We start from the raw sequence: 11,975 nt of genomic DNA on the forward strand, positions 1-11,975 counted from the left end.
TATTGGTTCATTTCTTTTTTTTAAATTTTTTTAAACCTTTGCAATCTTTTTTTTTCTTTTTTTCCCATATATTTTTAAAATATATGTGTGTGTGTGTGTGTGTGTATGTGTGTGTGTGTGTGTGTGTGTGTGTGTGTGTATATATATATATATATATATATAGTTTAGTTGAAGCTGGACACAGTACCTTTATTTTATTTATTTATTTTTATGTGGTGCTGAGAATCGAACCCAGTGCCTTGTATGTGTTAGGCAAGCGCTCTACGGCTGAGCCACAACCCTAGGCCTTCCCATAGTTTTTTTAAATTCTTTTTTTGTTGTTTTTCCTTTGCTTTATTTATTTTTATGTGATGCTGAGGATCGAAACCAGTGCCTCACACGTATGAGGCAAGCACTCTGTAACTGAGCTACAACCCCAGCCCCATTCCCATATATTTTTATAATTATAATTTAAGGCATAATTTTAGAGGTTCTCTAACCACATGGTATGTTTGACAAACTAGTATATGCAGCCATAAATGCTATGAGATTTTATTCCAAAAATTCCGAGAGTATTTGAATATTATTCAGAATCAGTATATGGACATGTAACAATTATCAATACAATTTATATAGATTTATTAATCTATAGATTGATTGACATTGATGCATCATATAAGTATTATGAATCAGTCTGAAAAATACAGAGCTTGCTTTTGGAAGGACCATTACAAATTAAATGTCTGAGTTCTCAAAATTCACTTATATTCCTGACTAAACAGTGAACTAAGGTACCTTTATTTCTGGGCAAAACAGTATGTGATATTTCATTTGAGGTTGTTTTATGAGGCACTCAAGTTATTTGCTTTGATGTTTCTGGCACATTTCAATTAAAACCATCAGTATAATTTCACATGTGGGAAACAAAAGCATTCAGATACTAATTTGTTATGGATATGCTGTCAAAGTGAGCAGATGTAGAAAATCCCATATTATCATAAGGATTTGAAGCATTAGACTTAAGAAAGCAGAATCTGAATTTGTATTTAGGAAGTTTGATTAAGATCTTTATTTCAGTGATAATTAGTAAACATAGGGGTCTGGGGTTGTGGCTCAGTGGTAGTGCAGTTGTCTGGCATGTGTGATGCACAGGGTTCAATTCTCAGCACCACATTAAAAACAAATAAATAAATAAAGGTATTGTGTCCATCTACAACTAAAAAAATTTAAAAATTAGTAAACAGATTGAACCATGTGAAACTACCACTTAAAAAATTTCTTTTTGTTGTAAATGGACATAACATTATTTATTTATTTATTTTTATGTGGAATCCAGTGCCTCACATGTGCTAGGCAAGTGCTCTATCACTGAGCCACACCCCCAGCCCTGAAACTACCATTTTTATATGTAAAATATAACGAGGGCTGGGGCTGTAGCTCAGTAATTAAGTACTAGCATCGCAAGTGTGAGGCACTGGATTTGATCCTCAGCACCACATAAAAATAAATAAAAGAAATTATGTCCATCTACAACTAAAAAATATTTTTAAAAACATAGTTGAATATTGACAATTTTATATGGTTCAATCTGCATATTTGTCTTTATATCCTATCTATTCAATGGAAACTAAATTTAACAGCTTGTATATATTGAAACAAGTTCTTCATAGTTTGGCACAGTGATACATGCCTATAATCCCAGCGGCTTGGGAGGCTGAGGCAGGAGGGTCACAAGTTCAAAGCCAGCCTCAGCAACTCAGCAAGGTTCTAAGTAACTCAGTGAGACCCTGTCTCTATATAAAATACAAAAACAGGCTTGGACTGGGCGCAGTGGCTTACTCCTGTAATCCCAGCAGCTTGGGAAGTTGAGGCAGGAGGATCTTGAGTTGAAAGCCAGTCCAGGAATGGTGAAGCACTAAGCAACTCAGTGAGACCCTGTCTCTAAATAAAATACAAAAAAGGGCTTGGTATGTGGCCCAGTGGTTAAGTGCCCCTGAATTCAATCCCCAATACCAAAAAATAATTTTATTCCTAGAAAAAAGGTGTAAACTTACAACCTGTCTGATTAGAGATTTTTATATTTATAATGTTTTAAATGAATTCCATAACTGTTTTGAATCATTCAAAAAGGAAAAGATCCAAGGAAGGAAAGGATACTGAGTTAAGTGCCTCTATAATTACTTCTTAAGTAAGGAACGGGGTAATAAACTATTTGGAATATTAAAAGGAAAAAAAATATTCTTTTGTTTTAAAATACAGTCAGCCTACTGTATCCTTGGACTTAACTACCCATGGATCAGAAATATTTTGGGGAAAAATGGCATCTGTACTGAATGTGCTTTTTTCTTGCATGAATCTCTAAATAATAGAGTATAACAGCTATTTATATAGCATTCACATTGTATTAGATTGTATAAGTAATCTAAAAATGATTCAAAGTATGTGGGAGTGTATATTTATATAAAATACTAAATCATTTTATATAAGGGACTTGAGAAGCCATAGGTTTTGGTGTCCCCAAGGATTGATGGAGACCTGGAACCAATCACTTAAGGGTACTGAGGGATGACTGTGGATAAAATAATTTACCCTAAGTTCAAGATAGCCTTGGGAATCATGTTTAAAGAGTAGAATAGAAGGGAAAATGAAAGGGAGGTAAGGATAAAGAAGAGCTACTGGAACTGAAGAGGATCAAGACAGCCAGGGGATGGGATATGCCAACCAACATTTTGTTAATGACTTCCAAAAAGCCATTTCCTTGGTATCCTGGAATAGAAACTAAATTGCAGCAATTGAAATGTTATTGGAATGAAGTTAAAAGTAGATAGTGATGAGTGTTGTCAAACTCATTCTGAAAGATGTCTTTGCTTATAAGGTAACTTGGTAGAACTGAGGGAGGATTTATTGTTTGTTTGTTTGTTTTTTGGTGGTCCTTTTTTAGGTGAGTGTGATGAGCTTGTTTATAAGTTAAAGGTAAAATATAGTTGAGAGGTAAAGATTCCTGTAATTCTTTGTCCATACATAGTAGAACGGAACTTTTAAGACATTGCCATATTTTTATTGTTAAATTAATCATATGCTGAGGATTATAATACGGTTTTTGTTTTCTGTATATAACTCTTTTCTCATTTGAAGATGCTATTGCCAATGGTGGAACTATTTAACCATAATGGATAAGTCCTTACAAGATTTGTTTATGGTAATGGTGGCCAGGGCGACAAATTTATAATGAACTATCCAGGTTTCCAAGGGGAAATAAGTGATTAGAATTCATTGCAGTTAACACAGTATGAATTATTTATCACTTATCTTTTGATAATTTGATTCAGCAAGTGTTAATCTAATTTCTAAATCAACTAGCTGTTTCTCAAACAGTTCTTGCTATATGTGGATTTCCGACAACACTCGACCTTTCTTCTCATTAATGAGATTCATTTCATAATGGAATAGGAATTGATGTTTTAGAAGTTGAGAAGTGGTTGCTCTTGTTTCCACATATATTTTCTTTGTAAGGTAGATGCTGTGAAGAGTGGCACACTTTTCCATAACTGAGGTGAAGGTAGAACTTTGTACTCCAAGATGGGTGGTTTTCAGGGCCTTTGCATACCTGTTTCTTGGTAGTATTATCAAGGTTTTTCCTTAAAACACCAGGGACTGAGGAATTGGTATACTTTCTGACAACGCCAGAACTTTAATAATATAAGGGCTGTTTTCTATGTTAGATGAGTATAGAATGCCATTTTCAATTAACAACCCATTATCCGACTCCAGAATAAGCAGATTCTACTCTATGTGATGTTCTCAGTTGTACCAGTCTTGTATTCTAGGTGAAGTTTGGTTGGACATTTCCACCAGGACGCCTTCATTTAAATATTTCTTCCTGAACTGTTCTGTTTGGAAACCATTCAAAGAATTGCAATGGGCTACACATAAGTCTATGTTGGACCAGGATTTAATAGTAGAAACTGGTTTCAGGAGAGTTAATACAAATTACCCAGGGTTATGGGAGTTTAGATGACAAGCAAGTTTTGCAAAAAGCAAACCAATCCTCTCTTTCATGAATGTGGAGAAATTTATTCGCAGAATATAAGTGAGGCAGGGAGTCTTGGGGAGCTTCAGGTCAATGGTAAAACGTATCTGAACATCCAGGCCCCCAGAATCAGTGCACAAAGAAATTCCCAAGGGGAATATTGGAAATCCAATTCTGGGGGATACCCATATAGTATTTGATCAATTGTATTAGGTTAGAGCTAGCTTTTTGGGCCTAGACTATATTCTTTTGCTGATTTTATTTTGTTAAAGGAGTTGAGTTACCATCTTCCTGAACATGAAATGTGTTAAAAGGGATTGGGAATCAAGTCACCCAGTAATTGGTGTTATCAGTTGAATTGGATTGATAACTGTTGGATATTTATTAGACTGACCTAAAAGGAGCAAACAAGAAACAAATTTCAACAAATACCATTCTTTTTTTTTAAATTCTAATCAGTTATACATGACAGTAGAAAGCTCTTCAATTCATTGTACCAAATGGAGCAAAAATATTTCACTTCTCTACTTGTACATGAAGTAGTCATACCATTCGTGGAATCATACGTGTACCTAGGGTAATGATGTCCATCTCATTCCACCATCTTTTCTACCCCCTTACCCCCTCCTCCCTCCCCTTTGCCCTATCCAAAGTTCCTTCACTCATCCCACGCCCCGCCCTGTTATGGATTAGCATCCACTTATCAGAGAAAACATTCAGTCCTGGTTTTTTGGGATTGGCATATTTCACTTAGCATGATGTTCTTCAACTCCATCCATTTGCCTGTAAATGCCATAATTTTACTCTCTTATAATGTGAGTAATATTTCATTGTGTATGTGTACCACAGTTTCTTTATCCATTCATCTTTTAAAGGGCTTATAGGTTGCTTCCACAATTTAGCAATTGTGAATTGTGCTGTTATAAACATTAATGTGACTGTGTCAGTGTAGTATGCTATTTTTAAGTCCTTTGGGTATAGAACAAGGTGTGGGTCAAATGGTGGCTTCATTCCAAGTTTTCTAAGGAATCTCTATACTGCTTTTCAGATTGGCTGCACCAATTTGCAATGCCACCAGCAATGTATGAGTGTGACTTTTCGCCAGTACTTTTTTGTTGCTTGTATTCTTGATAACTGTCATTCTGACTGGAGTGAGATGAAATCTAATGGTACAGAATAGAATACAGAGAGACAAACCCACATGAATACAGTTATCTCGTACTAGACAAGGTGCCAAAAACATACATTGGAGAAGATAGCCTCTTCAACAAATGGTGCTGGGAAAACAGGAAATCCATATGCATGGAGCAAAATGAAATTAAACCTTTATCTCTCACCATTTACAAAACTCAAAGTGGATCAAGGACCTAGGCATTTGAGACCAGAGACCCTACGCCTAATAGAAGAAAGAATAGGCCCAAAGCTCTTCATGTCGGGTTAGGCCCCGACTTCCTTAATAAGACTCCTAAAGCACAAGAAATAAAATCAAGAATCAATAAATGGGATGGATTCAAACTAAAAAGCTTCTTCTCAGCAAAAGAAATAATCAATGAGGTGGAGAGAGTCTCTACTGTTTGGGAGCAAATTTTTTCCACACATCAGATAGAGCACTAATCCCCAGGATATATAAAGAACTCAAAGATTTAACACCAAAAAATTAAAAAACAACCCAATCAATAAATGGGCTGAGAAGCTCAATAGATACTTCTCAGAAGAAGGTATACAAACAATCAACAGATATATGAGAAAATGAAAATCTCTAGTAATTAGATAAATGTAAATTAAAACTATTTTTTGAGCATTCATGTTTTTTATTTTATTAGTTTTTAAAAATTTATATGTGACAGAATGCATTACAATTCTTATTACGCAAATAGAGTACAATTTTTTGGGCTGGGGATGTGGCTCAAGCAGTAGCCCGCTCGCCTGGCATGCATGCGGCCCGGGTTCGATCCTCAGCACCACATACAAACAAAGATGTTGTGTCTGCCAAAAAATAAAAAATAAATATTACAAAAAAACTATAGAGTACAATTTTTCATATCTCTGGTTGTATACAAAGTATATTCACACCAGTTTGTGTCTTTATACATGTACTTTGGATAATAATGTCCATCACATTCCACCATCATCTCTAACGCTATACCCCCTTCCTTCCCCTCCCATCCCTCTGCCATATCTAGAGTTTGTCTATTCTCCCATGCTCCCCCTCCCTACCCCATTATGAATCAGCCTCCTTATATCAGAGAAAACATTTGGCTTTTGTTTTTTGTTGTTTTTTTTTTTGAATTGGCTAACTTCAATTGGCAGTATCTTCTCTAATTTCATCCATTTACCTACAAATGCCATGTTTTTGTTCTCTTTTATTGCTGAGTAATATTTCATTGTGTATATATATGTACCACATTTTTTTATCCACTTCTACTGAGGGGCATCTAGGTTGGTCCCACAGGTTAGTGAATTGTGCTGCTATAAATACTGATGTGGCTGTGTCCCTGTAGTATGCTGTTTTTAAGTCCTTTGAGTATAGCCTGAGGAGAGGGATGGCTGGGTCAAATGGTGGTTCCATTCCCAGTTTTCCAAAGAATCTCCATACTGCTTTCCAGATTGGTTGCACCAATTTGCAGTCCCACCAACAATGTATGAGTGTGTCTTTTCCCCCACATCCTTGACAACACTTATTTTTGTTTGTATTCTTGATAGCTGCCATTCTGACTGGAGTGAGATGAAATCTTAGAGTCGTTTTAATTTGTATTTCTCTCATTGCTAGCAATGATGAACATTTTTTCATATATTTATTTATTTATTCTGAGAAGTGTCTATTCAGGTCCGTGGCCCATTTATTGATTGGGTTACTTGTTTTTTTGGTGCTTAGCTTTTTGACTTCTTTATATACCCTAGAGAGTGCTCTATCTGATTTTTGAGGGGTAAAGATTTGCTCCCAAGATGTAGGCTCTCTCTCTATTCACCTCACAGATTGTTTCTTTTGCTGAGAAGAAAATTTTTAGTGTGAGTCCATCCCATTTATTGATTCTTTATTTTAATTCTTATGCCAAAATATCTTATTAAGGAAGTTGGGGCCTGACCCCACATGATGGAGATTAGGGCCTATAGTTTCTTCTATTAGACACAGGGTCTTTGAGATTTCAACAAATACCATTCTTTAGCTGGGTGCATTAGCACATGCCTGTTCCCAGTGACATGGGGAGATGAGGCAGAAGGCCAGCGTGGACAATTAAGTGAGACCCTGTCTCAAAAGTGAAAGGGCTGGGGATGTAGCTCAATGGTAGAATGTCTCTGGTTTCAATCCTCAGTACCAAAATACATACATACATACATACTTACATAAGGTTGTCTTAATGGTTGATTTGTTTCCATGACATTCTCTTTTGACCTGTTTTACAAAGGGATATGGGAAGCATCTATTGATACCCCATGTGTCTGTGCCTTAGTAGGTCCTCCTGAAATTGGTTACCACATTAGTCACTCCAGAGAGGTATGAAAGGGACTGTCTTTGTTCTTCTGTTTTGAGCCTTTGATTTAAGGATACTTCATCTGTTCAACAGTCACATTGATCTCAAGTGCCATCTGCCCTTCTTCTTTGGTTTTCTCTCCCTCTTCTTTCTCTTTTTCCTCTTCCCTTTTTCATCTTTTATCATTCTTGTAAATTTTGCATTACAACCTTGATGTTGCTTCTACATATTCAAGAAGCTTGTTAGTTTCTAAGTTTGCTAATCCTTAATTATACTATAGAAGAAGATCTTGAAATCAGCTCTTTAGTAGTAACAACTAACCAAGTTTAGATTATGGGGGCTTTAAAGAAAAACAACATTTTGGCAAATGGCCTAAATTCCTGAACTCTGTGTACATGTGTGTGTGTGTGTGTGTGTGTGTGTGTGTGTGTTGGTTAAAACCTCAACAGAGAACATTTCAAAACTCAAGACAAAAGCTGTGCAGTTGAAACAGTAATGAATACTCAGATTTTTGGTTAACACAATTTAGATCTCAAGCTAGAAAACAATTCAAGCTGCATAGATAATTGCTGGGTTTTTTTGAGAAGAAAGATGAGGTGACTGATTTTCACAATGATACAATTAACAAAGACAGGAAGGTGGCTTTAGATATTGTGGATAGCACTAGTTGGAAAGGAGTAGTGTGCCACAGAAAAACAAATCAAAAAGACTGGGGCAATCATTTGATGAACCGCAAGACTATTAGAAAGTGAGATCTGGGTGTTGTTGCATACATCACGGGACTGATTTAAAGTGTAACTAAAAGGGAATTTCAAACAGGCTCAAGTTTCATCACTCTTATTCCTGAGTGATAGGATTGCTGAACCGAGAGTGTGGCACATCCAGGTTTCTGAGATTCAGAATACAGAGCACGTGTTGTCAAGAATCTTTGTCACTTGAAGCAATTCATATTTGGTGAAAGACAAATTGGTTATACCTTTTCTAAATAATGTTTCTGAAAACTGGTGAGTATAGCTGAGATGGTGAACATAATTTAGATATTTAGCTCAAAGTATCTGAAATTCCCCCAAATTGAAAAGCAATGAAATTTTCCATAGAAGTTATCATACACATATTGCATCAATTTGAAACAAGTGCTAATAATAATTGTGATATGGGTTATTTAGTTCAGAGAAGAGAAGATGAACAGACATGATAGCAGGTTTCATTTAATGGACTATGTGGCAGGCACTGTGCCAAGTGCGCATTTTGTCTTTACAACAAGTATATTGGGATAATTATTTTACCCTCAATTTATAAAATTAAGAATAATTTATGAAAGTAAAATAATAAGGAAGTACTTAAGGCCATACATACAGTAAATTATAGAGCTAGATTTTGAAACCCTGTTTCACTGTAGACACCAAGTTCTGCAGTATATCAGGAGATAGTTGAGAAAAACAAAAGAAGATGGTGTTTAGCAGTAGAAATTGAATCTGTTAGCAAACATTTTTCTAACTATGGTGGTTCATTCATGAGATTGCAATAAATAATTAGTGTCTTTCTGAGATTATTTAGGAATAATAATAACAATGAGATAGCATCATCTAAGTGATGGCTTGCAGTTCCTTTCAGGTGTGGGAATCTGATAAAACTGAATAATGTGTATAGGGCATAAGATAAATACTGTGTTTTTTGAGTTTTCTTACTTGACATATTCTTAAAAATTTCCCCCCAGATCACTGTTTCTTCTAAAAATATTGGACAAATACAGGGAAGAAATCAAGCAATCATAGTTTTACTTCAGTTAATACTAGGCACTGTTTTAATCATTTAGTTGGCTACTGCTTGTTAATATAAAGATTCACTGAAAACTATGGCAAAAAAAAAAAAAAACTAAGCAACTATCAATCTTACATTGTATATTGGTAAAGTCAGTGAAGTTCCATGGTTTGTTGCCAATAAGTGTTTGGAGGTATGTGGGTGACCTGTCACCATTTCAGTAAAATCCAGGTTTTAAACAATGTAGTGTTTGGCAAAATTTGTCTAGTTTTGGAGAGTTCAGCTACCACCAGAAATCCATGTCTGAGATTCACTTACTTAGAAGATAGATGCATTATAGTCTTTGCATCTGTACTTTCAGTTAGTCTAATGGGTTTGCAAATTTGGATAACTCAGGAAGGGACAATTTAGATAAGCCATATAAATTGTGTAAATGATGAGGTCTCCTAAGAAGACTGAGTTTTCATAATCATATTACATAATAAGACTTGATCTAAGAGGGTGCTGCTAAAATTGTGATTTTTTAAAAAATATTTATTTTTTAGTTATACTTGGACACAATACCTTTATTTTGTTTATTTATTTTTATGTAATGCTGAGGATTGAACCCAGGGCTTTGCACGTGCTAGGTGAGCACCTTACCACTGAGCCACAATCCCAGCCCTGAAATTGTGATTTTTTAAAGGCAAAAAAGAATTGAGTGAGGTCCTTGTGCCAGAAGGTAAAATTGTTTTTGTGGGAATGGCAAACAAGTGAATCTGTTGAGAAACTTCAGGAGATTCAGAAGTATGTATGATTGTGCTCATGAAGGTGCTGTTGATTAGGTTGGCTTGACAAGTGTAATCAATGTAACTCAAGGGGAAAATGGGAGGCTGTATCTCTTGCTGATGCTGAAGATGTCAAGAGATTGATGACTACATATCTTTCTAGGTAGACTGGAACCAGAGCCACTCCATTTGCTGAGAAACACTGTCACTTTGAAGATGGTGCTTCTGAAGGCATGGCTATATCCAGCATTACTGCCTCAGAGATTGAAGATCCACAAAAATTAGAGTACTTGGGTAATGAAAGGAGGGCTTGTGAATACCAATCTTGACTAAATGATTCTGAAACAAGGTCAGATAAAACAGGATGCTTTGGTATTTTTATTCTGTGATTAGGGTGTACTTATGTAGAGTCTAGTTTTTCTGCAAACATTCATTGGAATCAAAATCTGTGAGTGAAGTAGTTGTTAATACCATGGAAGGAATAACCTCAGGAAAAGCAGGAGTATCAGGGTTTGTCGTCAAGGACATTTCTTTTAATGACTTCTGTGATATCTGCTGCATTCTGTGGCCCTGTAATCTTTGTGTACTTTTGGAATAAAGTACTTGGAGTATTAGACATAGTTAGGGGTGATCTCTCTTAAAATAACATAAAATTCTGGGAATTGATGATATCTCGTCTTTTAGCATCCAGTGAGTGATGGGTAAGAAAACAGAATGGCTTGCTTAATTTTGTTATCATTTCAGTTAGCCCCATTGTTCAGGTTGATAACCCTTAAATTCCTGTGTCATCTTTGGATTTCTAGCCTTCAATATTAAAATTTTATGCTAAAATTTGAGCCAGATACTTAGAAGAAGCTTGCTGTTGAGAAATTTGCATTAGTTTGGGCAGTATTGTGGAAACTTCATGTTCCATAAGCCTGTGGAATTGTAGAGTGACCTTGTAAGGTGATGACCGGCTGAGGATCTTTAGCTGGAAGGTTGCACAGGTGCTTCTGACTGGGCTTATAGTCACTAAAGAAGGATGCAAGTGGACATAGTTTGCCATCATGTGTACCAAAAGAGAGGGTCTTGAACTTTCAGCTGCTCTAAGAGTTATTTCAGCTATAGTGGTGAGACACTCCTTTGAACTGCCTCTGGCCCTAATACTGAAGATATAAGTGTGTGTTTGATCTAAGTCCAGCTGTTCCAATTTCAAATTGAAAGGTAATTTCACTGGAAAAAGTTGTGGGTTTTGGAATAAAAGGTTTAAATCCAATTTGTCTTGACTGGTTACGTGATTTTGCATGTAACTTCAGTTTCTTCAACTAACAAATGGGATCAGTGATGTTTTGGATATTAATTGATATAAGGTACTTTGAGAGTACCTGACAAAACTAAGTCTTTCACTTTCCTGTTCCTTTCTTTAATTCCACTCCCTTTCCTGTAACCTTTCCTATTCTTCCCTTCCTCTCGCTCTTTCCTGGTCCTTCCCTGCACCCTGCCTTGTGCCCTTTCATACATCCTTCCCTTCTTTTTATCTTTCTGTGTTTTTCCTTTCCTATTAGCCTTCCCTTTGCTTTGTTGTTCTTTATCTCTCATGCTTTGCATCCAGTTGAAGTCCTGGTTAGTGGCTCCTGCAATTACACATGCTCTTTAGGTTGGGCTGCAGTTCAGAGTGAGAACCACAACAACAGTGTCTAGAAGAATGTGGCTTTGCCAAATGAAAATGGAAGTTCTCCCAGGGACAGGGAGGATTCTGAAGGTTGGAGAGCCCCCCTTTAGTGCTGATGTGCTGGCGTGCTAAACCAAAAAACTAAGACTATGCACAAAATAATTCTAATAAGTCTTTCAAGAAAAAGAAACTAGGGTAAAATGAAGAGATTCTATTTTTAATGCATTTTTTCAGGACTTCCATTTCAAACTGCCATCTCTAAAACTTTCAAATATGGTAATTGAAGCCACAAGGCATTTCAGAACCCAAGTTCT

Source organism: Marmota flaviventris, chromosome 3, assembly GCF_047511675.1.
Source record: "Marmota flaviventris isolate mMarFla1 chromosome 3, mMarFla1.hap1, whole genome shotgun sequence".
Classification (NCBI taxonomy): domain Eukaryota; kingdom Metazoa; phylum Chordata; class Mammalia; order Rodentia; family Sciuridae; genus Marmota; species Marmota flaviventris.